At 60.9% G+C, this 21,695-nt stretch overlaps 1 protein-coding gene across 15 annotated transcripts in view; it reads left to right on the top strand.

Moving 5' to 3' along the window:
• Positions 1–21,695, top strand: part of RBFOX3 (RNA binding fox-1 homolog 3) — a 176,006-nt gene that overhangs the window by 83,531 nt on the left and 70,780 nt on the right. For 4 of the 15 annotated variants that reach the window (XM_080560965.1, XM_080560966.1, XM_080560957.1 and 1 more), the window contains one exon: positions 2,798–3,046. The exons of the other annotated variants lie outside the window; for them this stretch is intronic. The gene's annotated coding sequence lies outside the window, so the exon portion shown is untranslated. Of the gene's footprint in view, positions 1–2,797; positions 3,047–21,695 lie in introns of those variants that run through there. 15 annotated transcript variants of the gene reach the window in all.

Here is a 21,695-nt window from a genome sequence, read left to right as displayed (position 1 = left end):
CACTCCATTCGCTTGTTCTTGTGCTTCTGTTTCAACTTTGTTTCCAAGTTTGTGATCCAAATTTGTGCCTCTCTTTCTCGGGCCCTGGGATTGCCTCCTTCTGTCAGCGCCCGGTGCCTGCGGGTGGCTCCGAGCTCCGATGCCCCCGGTCCAGCCCCGAGGGCTCTTTCGGAGCCTGCAGGCGGCCACGCGCGGGAGCTGGGCAGCGCTTCCCAGGCAGCTGCCCAGGGCTGTTGGGAGGAGCCTGCCTGCGGCGTTGTGACAGTGTGGGCATCTCCGCGCCTGGAACGAAATCTGATAAACCGCATTGGAGCTATTTTTATTCTTGTCTGTTCCTGAGCTCTCTGGGGATGCAGAGTATCTCATGTTCCTGTAGCATGGACCACGAGGAGCGGCGGGGCTGAAGCAAGTCTCAGGTGGACCTGGATGGTTCACCGCGGGGTTACGTGCGGAGCGATGCGAGCTGGGGGGCAGCTGCCCCTGCTCCCAAGGGCTGCGTGGGGCTGGCGGCTCCGGGTAGGCAGCTTCAGACTCGGAGTCATGGGAAACTGCAGAGGGGAGCTGAAGAGGACTGGCAGGAGGCGTGCAGCAATCAGACTGCAGAGGCAGCGGCCTGGGCTGTGGGGCCTGAAGCTGCCTGGGACATTGCTCGCCTCGGGCACGAGGGTGCCGGGCTGAGCGCAGAGCCCTTCGTGGGCTGCGCCCCTGCCCGAAGGTCTTGCACTCCCGCACGGGGCCAGCGAGCCCTGGTGGTGGGAGACGTGCTGGTGCCACCCCACGCAGCACGGCAGCGGCGCTTTGGGGAAGCCGACCTCCGGCACGAGGTGATGGGGCGGTGTGCTGCTGGCAGGGACCCTGCCTCTGAGAGGTGTCTGAGGTCCCCAGGGCAGAGCGAGCCGTCACGTCAGCACGTGCCTGCTGCATTGCCGCGTGGCTGGGCGAGCAGGGAGCAGTGCTCAGAAGGACGCTGAGCTCTGCGGCACCTGCGCAGGGGGCAGGAGTCGTCCTCCCCAAGGGGCCGTGTCCCAGGAGAGCTGCCCATGGAGCCTCGGTGGCCGTGCTCACAGCGGTCTGTGCTTGGGGAGCCCTCGGCTCACTTGGCGGGGTGGGAGGAAGCGCCCGGCCCTCGGGACCCCTGCCCTCGCTCTTGGGTGCTGCTGGGCTGGGGACAGGCGCTCGGATGTGGCCATCGCCCGCAGCCGCTGGTGCCAGCCCGGGTGCAGCATCTGAGCAGCTCCGGTTACTTAACATGCAGCAAGTGTTGTACTCAGAGAAATTTAGACGTAATTTTTTTGTGCTTGCATGTAAATGTGGGTAGGTGCTGTCCTGATTGATGGCAATTAGCATTTTCTAACGGTAACAGATGTTCAGATTGCCAGGAGGCTGGTACCTAACGCCCACACTGCCATCTGTTCCACTGGGCACTGCCTGGGGAAGCGGTACCAGCGCTGCAGACCTGCGAGTCCTTGGTGGGGTGTATTTAACAGTATTGTACGAGATTCTTATTTTTTTTTTCTAGGGGAAAATAATAATAATAATAAAGACGTTTTCAGGTTTATAAATAGTTCATTCTGTTTATTATGGGATGGAGACTTTCCATCTGATTAGCAGCCTGGATTTCTGCACAGAGTTAGGGAAGCAATCTGGACAGGACACAGCAGGAGAGCGTGGCCCAGGGATTTCGAGGGGCTCTGCTGCGGCGTCGCTGGCGGATGGGAGGACGGGAGGAGCTCCGCCGGTGCTGCTGCTCTCTGGGAAGGCTCCTCAGGCTCTGGACCCTGTGCAGAGCGGGGACCAGTGGAGGGGTCCTGTGCCCCAGCGCAGGAAGGAGCAGGACCTCGCAGCAATGCTCGTGTTGGTGCCCAGCTTGGTGCTGGGCCGCCTGATGCAGCTCCCGTGCGCTGTCCTCCGTGCCCGCAGCAGCTGAGGGGTGCCTGGCTCACACCTTGGCGCTGCTCCTGCTGCTAGCTTGTGCTCGGCCCTGGGGTTTGTTCGGCCTCTCTCCGAAACATCGAGCAGTCTCAAGAGACAGGGATGGTGACAGGAGGCCCAGAAGACCTTGCCTGGGGGAAAGCAGCAGCCCTGCTGCTGTAGCACGGGCATGGCAGGTCACTGCCGTGGGAGGGAAAGGGCCGAGCTGCTCCCCTGGGGGCCATCGCGTGTCATCTCCAGCAACAGAAGCGTTGAAATGCCTGAGCACCATTTTAGATCGGTTAAAAGCCATTTTTAGGGAAGAGGAGCAGAGCGTGAGCCTGGCCCCTGCTGCCCCGGCCACGATCCCACCAAGCGCTCCAGTTGCAGGGGACGGTCCCAGTGCTCCCAGCAGGGTCAGTACCTGTCCCAGTGCTCCCTCTCCCTGCACAGAAACCTTCTGCTTCCCCACCTGCGTGTTCCCGCAGCCGTCTGCGCCCGTCGGTACTTGTGCCGGCATGGTGGTCGAGCTCCCGCAGCCCCGCGCCCGCCCGGTGCCTGCTCCCAGCGCGCTGGCGGTGAGCGCGGCCGTGCTCCGGCGGGGCTCAGCAGGACGGCGCCGTCTGGCCGCTCCCCGGGGGCTGCTCCCGGCCCCTTCCCCGCTCCCCGTCCATCTGGCCCCGTCTTTGCGGTCGCCCCGTGGCGTGGCTCGGGCCCCAGCAGGGCATCGCGCAGTGGTGTGAGCGCTGCCTGCTTTCTCCTGGAAATATCTTTCCCAAGCAACCTAGAAACACACTTGCTTTTTTCGCAGATGCAGGAGATGGTGACTCATAGTCAGCTTGTAACTGAGTAATATACCTAGATGTTTCTCTGTGTGTTTTTCCAGGTTAGAGCAGAAATTCTTGCGTAGTCCTTATGTACAGCATTTTGAACTTTGTGCTCTTCAGTCGCTCCGGTCCTCGAGGTCTGCCGGCGCCCCCGGGCTGAGCCCCCTCCTCCTGCTCTGGAATCGCCTCCAGCCACCCTCAGCCGGGCGCTCGGTGCCGCCGGTGTCCCCGCGGGCCCCACGGCCCGGCCGCTCGCGGTCCCTTGTCTGAAGGAAGGTACCAGCTTGCTCTGGCATCACCTGCCTTTGGTAAGGCGACGTTAAATCTGCTTTTCATTTATTTCCCCCTTGTTGTTCTCTCAGCTTCTGCTCTACGTGTTGTTGAGGTCTCAGAGGTCTGTGTGCTCTTTGCCTTCCCCGTGCTCCTTTCCCCTTGCCGCCCCACCGCTGCTTCCAGTTCCGCCGCCCATTGCCACCCGACTGCCTGCCGGAAAGCCGTGGTGGGGCTGTGAGTTGGGCCGGATCTCTCGGGCTTCTGGGATGGAGATTTCCTCCTTCCTCTGATTTAAACTCCTTGGACACTTTGAGTTTTGCTCCTGCTTTGGAGACTGTGGTTTTCATTTCTGTTCCTTCGTGCTGTAAAGCAGCCTGCAGATGAAAGCGTGTTAATCACCATCCCTTCTGAAAGCTGAAGCTAATTGTTCAGTCAGTTTTCAGGCAACACCTAGGTTGGTTTTATCTCTACTCATCCATGCTGTGTAGCAGCCTCACTTTTTTTCTGTATTATCTTTTTATTTACATACCTAATGAACCTTTCACTATTTCGCTGCAGCGTCTCCTTCAGCCTCCTTGGTAATTCTTTCTCTGTCCCTGTGCTTTCTCACACACAAGGTTTTCTCTGCTGATATTTCCTCCCCCCGTTCCTCGCAGGCTCTCCCCCTGTGGCTCAGATCCTGTTGGCTTGGTTATTTATCCGCTTAGTTCTGGGTCTGTTCTCCACGAGCTTTCTTCTTCTTGCTGAGGACTTTATTTACTCCTCCTGCATTAAATAAAACTCTGCTGTCCTTCCAGCTGGAGACGGTGGCCCCTAAGGTCCTCTTGTCTTTACTCCTGGAGCTAGCCCTAGCTTACAGATATATTTTTGTTTACTATTGTGTTAGTTGGGCTGAAGCAACACACGACCATTTGAGCCAAGGTTGTTTTCTGCAGCCGTTCCTCCTGCACTGGGCTCATGCCAGGCCCTTGGTGTGGTAGGAGGACTGTCTGTGGAAGCCCCACATCATCACTGGAAATGTCAGGCTGCCAGAAACGTGTAGACGATGCCCTTTATTGTAAGTTGCAAACTACAGTAAAGGTATGAAAAGATTGCTGCTGGAAGTCATGCTACCCATCAGGGGAGAGACTAAAAGACAAATGGATGCAAAACGCTGAAAGTCTCAGAGATGCGGTTTGCAAAATGTTACCGTGTCATTTCTGTTTCCCCTCCAAGCGCCGATCGAGTTGCAGGGGCAGGCAGAACAGACCATGCCGGGGGAGGTGGCCCCTCCAGAGCCCTGTTTACTCGTCCAGGGGAGGCTTCCTTGGGTGGGCTCGGAGGCACCCCGCTAACGCACGCGCAGGTGCTGAATGCAAGACGCCAGCAGCGAGACTGTGACGGAGGTCCCGCAGTAAGTGAAAGAGTCTGTGAATTCCTAGAGGACCGGTCAGCTTGGAAGGCCACGGGGCACGTGCCGGGTCCAGGCCCCGGGGCAGTGCCCTGCCCGCCCAGCGCCGCTTCCTGAGCCGAAGGGCGCCGGGAGGGATCCCACACTGCTGCGGCTGCGTGAGAGGTTGGGTCGTCTCATCTCCCTGTAGCTCCGCTGCTGCCGGGTGTGGTGAAACATTTAGCCCTTTGCCCCAAGGAAAACAGAAATCTGATTTTTTTTCCCTTGCATTTTGCCTGTGATGGGACAGCCCCGGGCAGCTTGGCCACGGCAGCACCCATGCGCAGGGCTGGGCACCCTGCGGGGACAGGGATGGGGACAGGGACGGGGACGGCTCCCCGCAGGGCACTGCTGACGCCTGCTCCCCACTACCCTGTGCTGGGCGCTGTTCCCCGTTGCCCTTCCTCGGCCTCTCTCCCACGAGGAGCACGTCCCAGTGCTTCCCGTGACCCTGCTGGTCACCCTGCCCCTGCGCGCTTTGTGCAGCACCATGCTGTGCGTGTTGTTCGCTATGGGAGGTGGTGGTCACTGGCCCCCCGGGCTGCACGAGGAGCATCCCCCCGTGGGGCTGTGCCACCTGCCCAGTGCCTGCGGCGCTCGCGGTGCTGGTGATGCCGAGGTTCCCGTGCGGGTGTGCAGCAGTGCCGGTTGCTCTCACGCTGGTGGGCTCAAGGGGGACGTGCCAGCGTCACCGAGTGTCTGTGGAGCCGACCCCACGTGCGGGGGCTATGGCAGGACATCAGCAGCTGACCTGCGGCTACACCGCGGAGAGGAGCCCGGTCCTGGCCCCGCTCTGCGGCCACCGTGTCACCAGGCTTGGTCTTGTAGCACTTTGACTGGCACAAAGTTGTTTCCATGACACATGATTAGCTCTTCCCTGGGCATCATTAACATTTCTCTAAAAAGACTCTGGCGTTTTGCCAGCTGCTTTGTAAGCTGCTTCAGAGGAGAGGAAATAATCTTGTCTCCTTGGCAAACTGGGCCAGGGGATGGAAGTTTTCGGCTGCAGCTCGGTGTTTGGGGAGGGAGACCTTCACAGGCACCGCCGCGCTCCCCAGGCGCTGCAAGGTGGATTTCCCAGCGCACGGCCATTACCCAGCAATACAGCGGCTGCTGGCAGCAAGAGGGGTGGTGATTAAATGACAAAAGGTGAATTATATAGAAAGTGCTTTCCTCCTCTCCGGAGAGCTCCCACGCTTTCTCTGAGGTTTGATTCGGAGGCATTTCTGTATTTTTTTTTCCCTCCCCCCCCACCAATTTTCCTTTTAAAAACATGAGTCAATTGTAGCATGCACAAAAGGGGAATACTGGGAGCCTCGGCTGAATGCTGCGTGCCGCGGAGCTGTGTTGAAATACATCCTGCACGGCCCAGCCCTGGCCCCGGCCCCTCTGCTGTGCCCGCAGCCACCCCCTGCGGCAGCACCAGCCCGGCCTGCGGCCCCCCGGCACGGGCTGTGCCAGGAGCCTGGAGCAGGAGCTGCCCCCATGGGGGTCCCAGAGCCCCCGAGGTGGCCGGGCAGGGGGCTCCCACACCATGTGGGGGGCACAGCGCCCACCCCCAGCACTCTGCTTGTGTCCCTTGGGGTCTGGCACTCGCTGGGCTGCTCCGGCTCGGGAATGCTGAGCGTCCTCCAGGTCAACGTCGTGGGCTTTCTGCCCGAAATGCCCAGCTGGGGACAGCCTCTGCAGAAGGAGCTGAAGCCCTCAGCCTCGCCAGACCCTGGGGACCCTCAGCCCCTTTGGTTGCCTTTGGGGAGGCTCCGGGCACTGGTCTGGTGGCAGCATCAGTCTGCCCTGAGGTGCGGCGGTACCCGCTGCTTTACAGGACAGCTGTACAGACGTAACGCCGGGTAGCTGGGGTGTCCTCCCCTGCTGGAGCCTCCCCACCGCCCGTCTTCCAGCACCCACCTTGCCCCAGGGCCCAGGCTCTGCTCCCGGAGCTCCCTGCCCACGCAGCCCACGGCTCTCCCCATGGCCAGGCTGCTGTCCCCATGGGCTGGCCGCTGTCCCCATGGCCAGGCTGCTGTCCCCATGGGCTGGCCGCTGTCCCCATGGGCTGGCCGCTGTCCCCATGGGCTGGCCGCTCTCCTGGCCGTGCCCCGTGGGGCACCGAGGAGCCTCCGATCACCCTCCCAAGCACTGCGCCAGGCTGCAGCCGGCACGCTTTTTTTCTGCATCCGCATCCAGTATTCATGGCAGCGGGAGCCTCACCCAGGGAAAGGTGACCCCCGTTACTGATTACTTTTTAAATTCTGGCAGAGCTGGAATCTGGCCCAGTAATTTCCCCCCCTTGGAGGCAGAGCTGCGTGCTGGGAGGGGAGGAGAAGAGGCTGAGGGCAGGGAAATAAATCAGGTGATGAATTGTCTCGGGGCCAGGCTGGCAAGCTCTGTCAGCTGTGATCTCGAGGCGCTTTTCCTGCTGCATCTGCCTGGCAGGGCCAGTGCACGGCGAGCAGGAGCAGGCGAGGCCCCGAGGAGCCCGGGGCTCCCGCGGTCACATCCAGCAACTGTGCAGGCTGCAGGGCGTCGGTGCGAGGTCAGAGCTGTGGGATTTGACTTGCTCCTGTTGCACGTGCTCGTGTCAGGTTTGGGACGCGGCAGTGTCCTTGAGCAGCGGCTGCCACACCGCACCAGGGGGTTAGGAAGTCCCCAAAAAGCCCAGAAGCAGCCGGACCGAGCAGGTGAGGCTTGGCCACTGCTCTGCTGCAGCACAGGGAAGCCTGGGGCCACTTCTCTCCCCATTAAACTCAGTGTGCTGGTACGTGTTCCTCTCCCCTCTTCTTCTCCTTTGGAAATCAGGTCTGTTTTGCTGCCTCGCCGTTCATTCCCCTCGGTTGCTTCTCAAATTCATAAAGGAAAACTTCCCCAAGTGTTCGCATAGGTGTCACCAGCCAAACAGCTTGTGCTGCTCTAATAAAATGGCTCCGTAGCAGAGGGTTTGATCTATTTTTAAAGCAAGCTCAGTGCTGTCTCTAACCGCCCTCCCACCAGCAGGCTAAACTCAGCCTGAAGGCTCCGGGGAGCACGGTGCCGGCGCGGGGGGCGCGCGCCCAGAGCCAGCTCCTCGTGTGGCCGTGGCCGTGGCCGGAGTGGCCGCTGCAGCAGCTGCTGGGGCCGGGGATGCTCCCACGTGTGTCAGGAGCAGAGAGCAGCCGGGGGCTTCCTGCGCCTTTTTGTGAGGGAGAGGAGCTCTCCGAGTGACTTTCATTCCTCCGAGCAGTGAATGTGCTGTATAAATTAACATAAGGAAACTTAGCTCCGCTTGGAAGTTTGGTATTTTCTCCTCGTTTGATGCCCTGTTATTAAAACTCAATTTTCTACGAATAACGTCCTTTAAATAGAATTCGTCTTCCAGCAATGACTCATATCAAAGAAGCAGCTCCTCGCAGGAGCAGGCAGCACTGGGGCAGGTCTGGCACTCGCAGCCTCGGGAATCCCCACATCAGCTCCCGGTGCTTCGCCATGCCCGAGGAAGCTGCCCCGGGTGCCTCTCCTGCCTGCCCCACTGCCTCTGCCTGCTTTTTTGCCCCAGCTGTTGCAAAATCCCGTGCACAGAGTCTCGGTTCGGGGAGCCAGTGCACGGTCTCTGTGCCCAGAGCACGCAGTGCTGCTACCCCTGCCCGAAGGGAGCAGGAAAGCCACGGGGAGCCGCAGCAGCGCTCGGTTAATGGGCAGCGTGGTTGTGCCTGACCTTGCTGAGCAGTGGCAGGGTGAATCTGGCAGCGGGACGTGGGGGCACGCTAATTTATGGCTTTTACCCTTCCGCCACATCTGTGTCTTTGTTCTGCCTGGCTCCGATTATTTGGCTGCTCTTGTTCTCATATTTGCACTCACCTCCCTAACTATTTTGGTGGGCAGATGTGGCTCCCGTCCTTCCAGGAGACGTGATGCTGGGCTGCTTGTTCCACAGGCAGATGTAGATGTGCAGCAGAAGGGACAACTATTGCAGAGCCAACCTGCGATCGTTGGCAGCTTGCAGCAGAGGGAGGCTGGGGAGGCTGGAGGGAGCCCAGCTGGGGCGGCGGGGCCGGATTCTGCCTGTCCTTGTGGGGCTGGAGCCGGCGGCGCCGCGCACGAGGCTGCCGGGTGTTTCCGAGTGCCAAACGTTTGGCTTGGCCTGCTGGGGAGATGATCTCTGGCCCCCTCTGTTAGATGGATGAAGCTTCCCAGTTTTTCATTTCCCAAAGGGAAGGAAAAAAAAAAAAAAAACCCTCTAAATGCCACAGTGAAGAAATGCAGGAGAACAGCCTTGCAACTGCTCTGCTCAGCCAGGAGCAGCGCGCGGGGCTGAGCGAGGCAGCGTGCCCGGCCCTGGCTGCTCCGCGTCTGCCAGCACAGCAGCAATTTATGGGCTGTTAGCGGTGGTGCCAAGGGTGTCGGGGGTCCCTGGCCTGGCGTGGCCTCAGCGGAAAGGCGGCAGCGGGCAGGTGGATGCGGCAGGAGCTGGCAGCAGGAGCACACCGGTGTTGGGGCTCCCGGCGTGCGGTGAGAGCAGCTCTGCGGTGTGGAAAGGAGGAGGAGAGCTTGGAAGGAAGCAGGGACGGGGAAATGTGGGGAGAGGCAGCGAGTGGGGAGTTTTGAAGCGGGGAGATGGGGGGGGAGAAAGACGGGCAATCCACTCGTGGTGGAAGGTGCCAGCCCAGCGAGGTGAACACTGACCTGGCATCATGCACGTCCTGCGGATCTTAACCCACACCGCTGCCTGCCCGCGGTCTGCACGCTGCCGGGACGCGGGGCTGAGCAAATGCTCCCGGATGGAGCCTGCGTTGCGTTCATCCTGCCCTTGCTTTGGTGCTGCACAGGGCAGGGGCATGCAGGGGGACGCAGTACCTGCCCTCGTGAGGCTCGTCTCAGCCCTGCATGCAGTTTCACAGTGCAAGCGGTAAATCTGAGCTGTAGCTAATTAGCAGGGTAGCCTGCAGGCTGCTTAGTCACCATTTGCACTCGCTTTATCTCGCCGTCTCTGTAAAAGCCTCTCTCCGTGCGGGAAGGGGAAGCTCTCGGGCTGGCTGGGCCATCCCCGGGCTGCGGCGTGCGCCACGGCTGCGGCGCTGCTCGGCCATCCTTCGGCCCTGGGGCTGCCGGTGCTGCGCCAGCGGCCCGGGCACCGCTTCTGGCACAGCACCAGGGGCACCTGCAGGGGAGACCCCGTGGCTGCGTCTGACCCAAAACGTGGTTTCTTGCTGCCGAGGACAGGCTCAGGCCTCCCCGTGTGCGCGCCTGGAGAGCCCCGGCTGGCGCGGGCTGCAGGCGGCTGTTCCCCGGCGGGTGCAGGCAGGAAGGCAGCAGACGAGCGCTGGAGTTAATTGGCGAAGTTGTGGGTGGAAGGAGCAAGTGACAGGGTGCTCTGGGGCATAATTGAGCGCTCGAGCGGAGCGTGGGAGTGGGGAGCGGAGGTCAGGTGCTTTGCCAAGTGGGACGGAGCGCTTCGGCAGAGCTGTGTGGGGGGAGCCCGGGGCTGGGAGGGGGGCGAGAGGCGTCAGGGACAGAAATAGGGCCGGGGGTTGTGCCGGGTGGGGAGGGGGCACAGCCCTTACTGGGGCGGAGGACTGGTCCAGCAGGCAGCGAGGCAGGATGGACGGGGCCGGGTTGTCCGAAGCCACGTGTCCGATGAGTGCTGCAGCGTGGCTGCACACGGGTGCTCCTCACCAGGGAGGAAGAAGAGGGCACGAGAGCGTCTCCCGACACCGCCAGGTTCAGGCTGGGGCAGTTCTGAGTTGTGAGCTCCCGCAAAAATCAGCTCTCTCCCACCTCCTGCCCTCCTCCCTGGGAAGCCGCTCGCTGTGGTTCAAAGTTTCCCCGCCAGGATTATTATTCTTTCTGGCCTGGCATCTGTTAAAGTGACAGCAGCCTGGAAAAGTGAAGGCATTGGAACAAATTTCTCATAAAAAGTAGCTAAGTTGATGAAACCATTACGGTGCCTGCATCCTGCACTCAATCATCGTGACACGCCGGGGGAGAGGTGCGCACGCACTGCTGGATGCCGAGCTTCCCTGCGGGCGCGGGGGGCCAGCCGGCATCACCGCTGCTCCTCGCCCCCGGGCGCGCCCCATCCCGTCCATCCCATCCACCCCGTCCCCGCTGCCGGCCCCAGAGCCACCACGTAACCTCGTGTGGGGCTCAGCCCAGCGCAGCGGCAGCGTTTAAGCACAGGGTCCTGCTGGCAGCCCCGTGTCCGCAGCAGTAGCAGCAGGGAGGTGATGGAGACGCGTGGGGCTCCTGCTCCAGCGCCCACGAGCCCTGCCTCCCCCTGGCGCTGCCCCCGACGAGGGGTGGGCGCAGGGAGGAGGCCGGGACCGTGGCTGGTCGGCGATCCCCGATCCCAGCAGGGCCCAGCAGAGGGGAAGCAGCGGGCAGCAGCCCTGGGGGGGGACAGGGGCTGTGCTGGGCCCTCGGCCCTCGGGCACTGCTGTTCGTGCCTGGAGCTGGGGCCGGGGGGAGGCTAGGCAAGCAGGGAAGAGAAAGTGGGGCTAAGTGCTGGGTTTCCAGAGTGTTACCTGCTTTTATTAAAAATCAATGATGCACTTGAGCGCTTCCACTTTGTCTCCCTGACAGCAAGGCCTCTGCATCAGCCGGGACGCGGGATGAGGCGCTGCTCGCAGCGCTTGTTATCAGGCTCTTCCCTCGCTGCTCACCCCCTCCTGTAACCCAGCCAGCTCATCTCGAGCCCATCAGAACCGAGATTTACAGCCGGGCTCTGCCGATTGCTTGTGTCACCCTTCTCTTGGTTTTATTCCTATGATCTATCATGCCCAGCTCCTGCTGCGCAGCCACGGGGACACTTCATCAGGCAAACTTCTGCCTCGCCGTCCCCCATTTCTACAGCGGGAAGCGTGCGGTGGTGTTAGGATAACAGCGGGGCAGTGCCGAGGTGTGACCCCGACCTGGGAGAATTCAGCTTCCCAGCCCCCAGGTGTGTTTTTGCACCCTGTGCTGCTCAGGTGCAGCGCACGCAGGCTTTGGGCCATGAAACAAGCAGTGGAGGCGTTTGGCTTCATCCAAGCCCCCTGTTGGTGCTCACAGCGGTCGTTGCACGCCTGCTGCGGGAAGGGTCCCACCGCCGGGAAGGGTCCCACCGCCGGGAAGGGTCCCACCGCCGGGAAGGGTCCCACTGCCGGGAAGGGCCCCACCGCCGGGAAGGGTCCCACCGCCGGGAAGGGTCCCACCGCCGGGAAGGGTCCCACTGCTGGGAAGGGTCCCACTGCCGGGAAGGGTCCCACCGCCCCCCACGGGGCCAATATTGGCCGTGCGGGTGGTGTCGAGCTGCGGGGCAGCCTGACGGTCGCCAGACGCACGCCGGTGCCCTGCCTTTGAGCACCAGTGGTACGCTTCTGATGTCCAGGAGGTCTGTCCATGTCCAGCCAGGCTCCCCTGGTACTTTAAATTGTGCAAGTGCTTTTTGCTGCAGATGTCCTGCTCTGGGGACCATGAAGAGCCTCCAGAAACGGTAGCTTATCTCCAGACCAGGTCCCAGAAATTTTTTTAATCCTATTTCCACCCCCACACACTGCTTCACGCTGGGCTTGAAATGGTCACCCATGTTAAGTGCTGCTTCCTGGGCTGGGTATCTAGCTGCAGAGGAGGCAGTGGGATATGAAAGGAAAACCCTTTTTCCTGGAGGCGTTGAGCTATTCCTTACCCTGACCTACATGTCAGTTTAATGCTCTGGCAAGTCCCAAGACTTGCATGTGAAGTCGCCCAGGGGAAGATGGTATTTCAGGAACACAGAAGCTTCTCAGCAGTGGTAAAGCACATGAGCTTTCCCTGGCAGGAGCCTCCTTATGCTAGGAGCCGCCGTGCACCCCGCCTCCCCTCCGGTGCCAGCAGAAGGGTTGGGGTGCAGAAGGCACCGGCAGCGGGCAGAGCCTCCAGCGCTGCTGGCTGGGGGCACGGGGGGGGGCACGAGCCTGCCGGTGGTGCCCCCACCACGCAGCTCTTGGTGCTCAGAGTCTGAGATATTCCCAGCCTCGTCACGGGGGCTGCGGCAGAGGCTTTGTGCAGGCTGCGGAGACGGACGTGGCGCTTTCCATGCCGGGTGAGTGCCGGCACAGCTGCCAGGTCCCCCCCGGGGCAGGGGCTCAGCAGCCGGCGCTTACCGAGGGGAGTTCCACTCCCCTCCGCCTCTGCTGTCCTCTACCCCTGGACGTTAAAGTAATTATTTTAATGAAGAGCTCTCCGTTCCCCCAGGTGCCCCTGGGCTGAGCCCTGCTCTGAATCGTCTCCGCAAGTGCCCGGGCACGGAGCAGCTCGGGCAAGCGGGGGCAAGGGGAGACGCCGAGCCCGCTCCCGTGAGCCCTGTGCTGGGAGCTCGCCAAGGCCGCCTGCTCCTCCTGCAGGCACCGGGGGAAGAGCTCGGGCTGGGACCTGCCGAGGCGCTGAGGGGCTGAGCCAGTTCCAAGGTTGGTCTCGGGGCGCAGGGGTCACCCAGCTTTCCCGCAGGACGGCCTTCGCTCCATCCCACGCGTCTGCGTGTGCCTGGAGGGGGAGATGCCGAGCTGCATCCTCCTCCTTCCCTCTGGGGAACGCATCGATAAATGGCTGCACGCAGCACGTGGCCCCGTGTGTCGCAGCTGGCGGGGCTCGGGGGGGGGCAGAGGTGCCTGGGTGCTGCTGACCCCGGACATGGGGGGGGACAGAGGGGACGCGGGCGAGAGGTGGCCCTGCCTCTGCTGGCGGAGTCATCGCGGGGACACGGGGCCTAATGAAGCTAGATTGCAGGGCTTTACCCTGACAGGCCACTTTGAAAAATGCGGTGATTTCGTTCTGTTTCTTTTATTTATCTTTATTCTGCTGCGGCAGCTGCGGGTGGGGAGCGCGGAGCAGCCCCAGCCCCGGCGGGCGGTGGGAATCGCTCCGGGGGCTCGGTGCCGCGGGGCGACAGCTGGCGGCCCCCCCAAACCACGGCTTCCCTCGTCCACAGGGGGCTTTCTCCTTCATTGGGCACACCTGCAGGCGGTTGTGGCAGCGAGGGCTTGGGGAGGGGACTGGCACTGCTGCTATAAGAGGCCTGCCAAGGGCAGCAGGGGGTTTTTGCTGCCTGCGGGAGGTCTGCTTGGGGGCTCGGCTCATCCTCTGGAGGTGCAGCAGCGCTGAGAAGCAATGGAAAAGGTTGGTGGGGTCACGGGGGGGAATTTCATGCTTGTTTTAATCTCTCAGTGATTTGGGGTGTGTTTTTTTCCCCTGCCTTGTGTCTTGGTTTACCTGGCTGTTAAACGTTGATCAGGTTTGGTGTTCTGCGGACCGAGCATGTGGTTTGTGTTTGCTGCCGGGTGACCTGCTGAGGCAGGACCTGGCCCCTGGTTTCTCTTCCTGCATTGCTCCCTGTGTTGGTCTGGGAGCAGGCGTCCCCCTTCGCTCCTGTCCGGGTGGCTGAGCCCCCTCCCTGCTTCCTCCCACCTCCCTGGGGTCCCCTCTGTCCCCCCCAGCTGGGACCAGGGGCCGCTGCCCCAGCACAGCCCTGGGGTGCGTGCCCCAGGGGGGAGCTGCTGGGGGCTTGTCCTGCCTGGAGCCTTTGTTACTGGTGCTACCAAAAGTTGATGCTTTCCTGTGTTGTTCCCCTACACCTGTGCGTTCCCTCGTTGATGATTTAGAGCTGGAAGTCTGTGCGCTGACATGGGAAGAGGTTCCCAAGATAAAATAATCTCTGCCAGCAGCTGAAGCGACAGAAGCCCCATTAACAGCAGCATATGCCTGAAAACACACACATACTGAGAGGGAGGAAGATGCAGGATGGGGGGAGTGAGCGAGAGCAGCAGCCCACAGGAAGGGGGGGGGGGGAAATAGCTGGTAATTACTCTGCTGCCATTGGGACGCTCCTTGCTAATTTACAGCATTAGTGGAATCGGGATGTGATTCTTCCTCCTGAGCCCGGGCAGGGCTGTCCCCTGGTGCAGGCAGCCGTAATTATCCACATTTAACTGAGGGCTTGTAAAATCTATTTGTCTAGCAGAATGTGAGCATAATTGCTGTGAATTAAATAAGGATGCAGTTGTGGCTGGAGCAGGACCTCGCGTGATTGAGCGCGCAGAAAGTTGTGTCCCCCGGCTGCTCCCCGGCGCCCCGTGCCAGCAGGGAGCTGCCGTGGCCTTGGTTCGTCCCTGGAGCTGCAGAGGGTCCCTGGGGTTTGTGTGCACCGCCGAGTCCCAGTGGAGGGCCGGCCGGAGGGGATTTGCTGACCGGAGCTGGGCAACCTGTGAGTATTCCCTGCAGCCTGATGGGTTTCTCCTGGTCCTGGGGCTGGACGGTACCGTGGGATGGTTTTCCTTGATGAGCGTCTCCAGCAGGGTGTCCCCGCGTGCCGTTACTTGGGCTGGGTCACTGCTGGGGCTCTGCCTGCCCCTGAGCTGCGAGTGCCCCCCTGGCAGGGGGAGCGGGGCTGGGGGTGGCACCGGGGGCTGGCAGAGAGGCAGCGCCCCGTGGGCTCTGGGTGCTGTGCGGGCGGCCTGCCCTGGGTCTCCTCCGCTTCAGTTGTTGAGCCCCCCAAAGCAAGCTCCTGACTCTTTAAGGCATTTGCAGCTTCTGTCCTTCCTCCTTGCGTTGCTTGCTGAGTGGCTGCTTCCTCCCCGCCGTGGTGGCAATAGCAAAGCTGTGACTGGGATGTGCTGGGAGAGGAGGAAATGGTGCTGGGGTGGCGATTGCCTCACCCGTGCCCTTGGCCCTGGTACAGCTCGCCGGCTGCACAAAGGTGCTTGGGGTCCTTCCTATTCCGAAGCTGTGCTGGTGGGAGCAGGACCTGGGGGGTGAGCAGCGGCTCCTCGCTGATGTTTTCTCCACCAGCACCCTGAGGCAGGATGCTGAAGTCTGTTTTCTGCATTGCTGTGGCTGAAGTCTGCTAATTGCTCCATTAAAGTGCTTCCCGTAGCTGCGCGTGGAGCTGGCAGGGTGAGCAGGGATGTGTGCACGGGGGGAGCGCTGGCGTGGCGAGTGGCTGCCGTACCTCTGCACGGCGTGGTCAGGGTGCTGGGATCACCCCGGGTGTCCGGGCTGGGTGAACGCTGCTGAAATGGGGGCTGCGCGGAAAAGGGCTACGAAAATGGTTCCTGGTCTGAAAAATGTGCTTTGCTGTGAGAGATGTGACACAAGTGTGCCGAACTTCTCCTCCAAGAGAAGTTTAGGAGGTGACTTTGAGACGTAGGTACTTCTGGGCTGTGATCAAGAGATTTCTGCAAGTACAGAGCTCTCTGATTTAGCAGGGGAGACATAACAAGATCCAGGCGCTGAAAGCTCCAGCCAGACAAATTTTGACTAGAAACAAAGTACGTATTTTTATCAGGGAAGGTAATTAACCACTGGAGCAGCTTAAGCCTGTGGGGGATTCTACATCACTTGACATCTTTGGATCAAACCTGGATATCTGCCTAGCAGAGGCAGTGTAGCCCGAATGAGCAGGGGATTAGAGCACGGCTGTCTTCGGCCAGCACTGCCTGGGTCTAATGGCCCTCGTAGCCGTCAGCTGCGGGAAGTAATAATGCTCGGTGTTGATACTTGGGGCTAGGTTAAAATTTGGGTTACGGTAGAACAGATGGAGCACTAAAGCGCTTGAAAATGGGACTCAACAGAGCTTGTTATAGAGGAGGAATCTTGTTTTCTCTGGGGATTTCTGGAAGAAGGAGGCAGCCTGCTAAGATCTCCCTCAGAAGTCAGGTAAGAAGAAAGAGGAGCAGTGCTGTGGGCTGTCATGGGGATTTGGTTCTCAGAGCCCCCGGAAACCAGCTCCAGCAGAGGGTGGGCTCCTGGGGAGGTCTGGGGTTGTACCCTGGCCGCATGTGGGGTCTCGGGCCCCCAGTGCTGGGTCTGTGCTGCCCTGGGGGACGTGGAGCTGCGGCTGGCGGTGGCATCGCTCTGTCCTGCAGGTGACACTCTCTTTGTGGATCTTGGTGTGTTGTTGGCTTTTTTCAGTACAGCACATCGAGGCTTGTCGGTTTTGTCTTGGGATCCACACTAAATCCTCTTCCTCTCCTGCAAGGGCAGGTCTCTGCCGTGTTTGTGAGTGTTGTACGATGGGATGCTTGATTTCAGGAAAGTTTCCAGTAAGTTGTGCTCCCGGCATTGACAGACCCAGCTGCCTCCTGGGGGAGTGAAAATGGTTTGGGGCATCCTGTGCAAATCGCTGGTGGCTGTTGCTTGTGCTGGGTCCCCGTGGACAAACGGACAGCTGTCCGTCCCACAGCCCACCCCTTTTGGCATCCCCGGGGCAGGTGGGGGCCTGGTCCTGTGGAGCTGCAGGGCTGGAGGGCTGCCACCCCCCCCTGCGGAGCAGGGGGAAGCACGAGCAGCAGGAGAGCGGGCAGGACATCAGCTCAGCGTGCGCCGAGCTGGTTCCCCGTGCTGCCCATCTGCTCCTTCGCGGCAGCGTGGGGTTCGCGCAGAGCCGGCGACCCGATGGCAGTGGGCTGGGGCCAGCCTGCTCGGGAGCCTTCTGCCTGGCACAGGCGCTGCTGCCAGACCTCCGCCGGCACCCGGCACCGTGCCGGTGTCCGACCGCCTCCCTGGTGGAGGAGCATCCTCTCCGATAACGAGGGCCACAAATAGCACCTGAGTCAGAGTCTGGATCGGGACCGTGTTTCTGGGCCTATATTTCTCCAGACGATTTTAAGTCTCTCTGCTGTTCAGAGGCCCTGGATCAGAGGGGACCTCCCCTGTAGGTGAGGCAGGGACCGGGTGCGCCCCTTCTCAGCAGGGCAGCGTGCCCGCCGAGCCTGGCTGCGGTGCTCTCCCTGTGTCAGCAGGTGGAGGCGGCAGCAGCAGCTGCGCTGGTCTCGGTGCTCCTGAGCCCCGAGGGCCCTTCACGTGGGGGCAAACCTGGTCCCTGCCACGAGGAGCCTCTGTCGTGACGTGTCCGAGGGCTGCAGCGGGAGCGCTGCGGCACGTCTTGTTTTGGGCTGCCAGGACGAAGCACGGCTGCGCTGCTGCTCCTGCACGTCCTGGGGCAGCTCACGGGGGGGCCACGGACACCCGGCCTCCCTGGCTGAGGGGGGGGGAAATGGGGGCTGTGGGGTGGGAAGGGTTAACACAGATTTTTTTTTACCCTGTGGCGTAAACACTACAGAATGCATGTTTGCTGTCATTTGCATATTGAAATATATCCTAAAGGCCCTTCGTTCGGAAAGTTCTGTTTTTTACTCTATCTTCCTATAGAAGGGAGGAAATTATTCATAATTAAAAAGTAATAATAATGTGGAATGAAGGAGACCAGCTGTATAATACCCAGCACAAAAGGGGGAGCGTGGGGAATCTATTTTTAATGGTTTCCACAGCAACGGAGATTTTGTTTACAGTGATTTTCCTCCTGTGCTGCGAGGCTGTTCCCAATTTACATTTATAAGGAGCTCTTGCAGAGGAGGCCCAACGCTGGAGGGTGCTCTGGGCACTCGGGGAGGATGCCGAGGAGACGAGGGACAGTGGATGGAGCTGTGGGGAGGACACCCAGTGCTCCCGGGATGGGGTGCGGCAAGTGGGACCCCCAGGTGCCAGGCCCGTGCCGTGCAGCCCCCCCTTGCCCCTCTCTGCTCAGCGCCGTGCCCTGGCCCGGGGCATCCCCGTGTGTCCCCAGGCTGGGGTGCAGCTCTGGCTGTGCTGTGGCTGGGGGCCAGCCTAAGGCTCTCAGATTTATGGGTGCCTTCAGGATCTGAGCTGTGGCCGTGCTGGCTGGTGCATGGACCGCGGTGCTGAGCTTGGGCACCCCCGTGGGGCTGCTTCTCTGAGCCTCAGGGGTCTGCTGCCGGAGGCTGCAGGGTACAAATCCTGTGGCTGGGATGGGGCTGGGCGCTGACCCCAGGGGGCTGAGGGTGCTCAGCCCGAGCGGGGCCATGCCCTGCCCTGCTGCACGAGGGCTCGTTGCGTGCTGACGGGGTCGGGTGCTTCGAACAGAGCTGGTGGGCAGGACGGTGCCCTGTGTCGGGGGTCTGCGGTGCTGCGATGGAGCCACCCCGTGCCCAGCTGGGACCTGCGGCCGATGCTGCTCCTGGGCCATGAGCCCTGGAGGGGGGCGTGTGTATCACTGCTGCAGCATAAATAATGGAGCAGAGATGCTGATTATTAGAGAGCTCTTTAATCTGGCAGGCACAAGCAGAACAGGATCCAGTAGCTGGAAATTGAAACTCGCCTGATAGGTACAGGTTTTTAACGAGGGCTAATAGACCAATGGAGCAATTTGCTGAGAGCTCATCGCATTCCTTGGCACGGGGTCTCTCCCTCAGAGGCTTCCCGAAGCAGACACGGAGCGGTGTGGCTGCAGGCGGTTCTGGTTGCTGCAGGAACTGCTCGGCTCCCCGGCACAGAGCGCTGGCTGAGGGAGCCTGGCTGCTGCCCCCTGGCCTGCAGAGCGTGCTGCTCCCCAGGCAGGATGCCTGTGGGTAAGGGTGCTTCTTTAGGTGTCCCCCCTTTCCCTGCAGGGTGATGTTGAGTAGCTCTAACCCTTCCCCAGGGGCTCCTGACGTCTGTCCCTTGGGATGCTAGCTCAGCTCTATTGCAAGATGCTGATGGATGTGGCAGCCCCAGGACCCTGGGCTGGGACTGGTCCCAGTTCTGCTTTCACCCTGCGTGAGCAGGGAAGGTGTCCCTTGGGAGCAGAGCCCTGCTTGCTCATCTGGGGGTGCCCTGAATGTCTGGGTGGGGTTTGCTTAGTGACAAATTATCTCTGTGGGTGGAAGGCATGGCTGGCTCCTACAAGGTGGCATCCCAAGCCCCCCGGCAGGACCTGGAGCTGGAGCACATGGTGCCTCCGTGGCTGCTCGGGGCAGCTCAGGGGCAGCCTGGCCCCTTCGGGATGGTGCTGACCCTTCCCCGTGTACAGCTGGGTGGTGTGGAGCTGCTGCCCTGAGATCACTCCTTTTATGAACCAGTAAAAGAAGGTTTTTATCACCTGTTCTGGCTAATTTTCTGTGGTTCGTAATGGCTTTGGGAAGCAGGTAATTGCAGCGATCGCATTACATGTGTAGGCATTAAAGGGAATTGAGGGGACTGTTTGTTAATTAGCTGTACTTGTGTGGAACCTGAAACATATTAACCTTCATATAATCCCGAACTATTAGGGATGAAGAAGGGATTTAATGATGGGAGAAACAGAAAAACAAAAAGCAATTAGGGCGTGCTCTCCCAGCTCTGCTGGAGGAGCGGGAGGGGTGCTGGCCGGGCAGAGCCCCGCAGGCAGGATGCGGCCGATCCCCCCCATTTTCAGTGCTGTGTCGGCTGTGGGGGGGCTCAGCCCTGCTGGTAACCAGTCCCCTCTCCCAGTTGCCCCAGAGATGGGCGCTGGGAGCAGCATCTGCACTGCAGACTGACCCCATTCTCTTTGAGCACCTCTGCAAACACCAAGCCGTGGGCACGGGCAGCCTGGGAGCGTGGCTGTGAGAGCCCCACGGAGGGGACGGGCAGCGGTGGTCCCGGGCTGCTGCATCCCCCTGGGGGGGGCTCAGAGCCCCGCAGAGCCCAGGACCCGGCCCGCTGGTGGCAAGGGCTTACCCCGGGGCTGCAGGTAGGGGTCTGGGGCCCAGCTGGACATGGCCACGTGTGAAATGGAGCCGGAGGCGTAGGCACGGGTGCCGCTGTGCTGCCCCAGGTGTGTGTGGTGGGGAGCCAGGCGCGGATGATGGTCCCCCCCCAAATCCTGCTCCGGCTCTCCAGGGGCTCTGCTTCTCAGGAGTGGGATGAAGACAGGAGAGGAGAGGCATCCCGCTCGTGTCGGCCTTCCAGAGCTCCTTGCTGGCGACTGCCAAGGGGCAGAAGCCGCCGGGGCCGCGGCAGAGGTGGCAGCGGTGTGTGACGGACCCCAGCCGCCTCCGCGCAGCGCCGAGCCGGGGGCAGCGGGGCTGAAGGGGCAGCGGGCAAGTAGAGCTGCTGTTTCCATGGCAACTCTTCAATATAAACTCTTTCCTCCCTGATTACCGAGCTAATGATACTCCCAGTCAGCCTCGGGTTGCTCCCCCCCGTGGCAAAACCCTTCAGGTGTTGGTTATTTTTCGGCTCCCTTGCAGCAGGCGCGGGCCGGGCTTGCAGCGCCAGCAGGCGCCGCGGCGTGGAGGCGAAACGCGCTGCTGCTGCTGCTGGGGGGGCAGAGCCGCGCTGCCCCTGCTCCTGCTTCCAGCAGCCCTGCGGCGGAGACCTGGAGGCCAGGCCCTGGCTCCTCGCAAGCTGATCAGTCTGCCTCTGCCCTGGTTGCGGAGAAACGGGGCAAATCTCCCCCCGGTCCTGCTGCCCTGCAGGGCACAGCCCCGGAGGACGCAGGGTCCCCGGCGCCTGCACCTCTGGCTGCCGGCCCGCTAGCACCATCCTTCTGTCCGGCACACGCGGTGAGCGAGATTCTCCTCTGCAGGGAGAGCCCTGCTCTTCCCCGTCCGCACGCGGGAGCAGCGCTTGCTGTGACTACCGTGACACCTCCTGCCCAAAACTGTCAAAGCTGGCTGGGCTCATGCAGCCACTAAGACAGCTCCGTGTTCCTGCTGGGAGCCCTGGTGCCTTCACCAGCAATCGTTAATATCCATCAGCACCATGCAAACAAACTCCCCGCTCCATTTATTCCACCCAGCTCCCGATTTAATTAGGTTTTCCAGTTTTCTGCTTGTCCTGGGCCGATCACTCCTTAAAACAGTGGAGAATTAATTTGCACCTGCTGTCAGAAAGCGTCTCTCCCCAGTTAGAAAAATAATTAAGCCATCATCACACATCAGGGGTAATGAATCACTGCGCTCCATTCCCTTCACAGGTCGTTTGTTTCCTTCCACACTGGCAAAGAAGGTGCAAACTAAATGTGAGCAGCTGCCAAGTTATCCCCCCTTCCCCCTGCCCAATTTCACTGGTGCTCCGTGGGTTTTCCAGCAAAGCTGGGCCCTAGTGTGTCAGAAAGGTCCGAAGTGGGCAGGTGCGTGAGATTTCTTAGCCATTCCCAGGAATGAAACCTGGTTTTGCTCCTTCCTGCTGCCCAGGTCATACCTGTGTGCTGAGGAGATGAGCGCTGGGTGCTTGCACCTCGCCCCTGTGTGGTGCCTGTCCTGCTGAGAAGCAGCTCGGGCCACTCCAGCTGCACGAGCAGTGAGTTTGGAGGCTGAAATATGCCCCAAACCAGGCTTCTGGGTAACTGGTGTAAAGTGCAGATAATGGGGAGAATGGTTTGTCACGTGTCAATAATACCGCACCAGTTGTGGTGGCAGGGGAAGTTGGCAGAAGGAGAAGGTGGTGTTGCAGAAGCTGATGCCAGGGAGCGTTCCAGCTGTGCCTGAGCTTATAGAGCTGCAAAGCACGTCTGACTGTGAGTTTGC

The sequence above is a fragment of the Anser brachyrhynchus genome, assembly GCF_964034855.1.
Source record: "Anser brachyrhynchus genome assembly, chromosome: 18".
NCBI lineage: Eukaryota > Metazoa > Chordata > Aves > Anseriformes > Anatidae > Anser > Anser brachyrhynchus.
The sequence above is the reverse complement of the archived record's forward strand: the minus strand, read 5'-3'. Positions and strand labels throughout refer to the sequence as shown.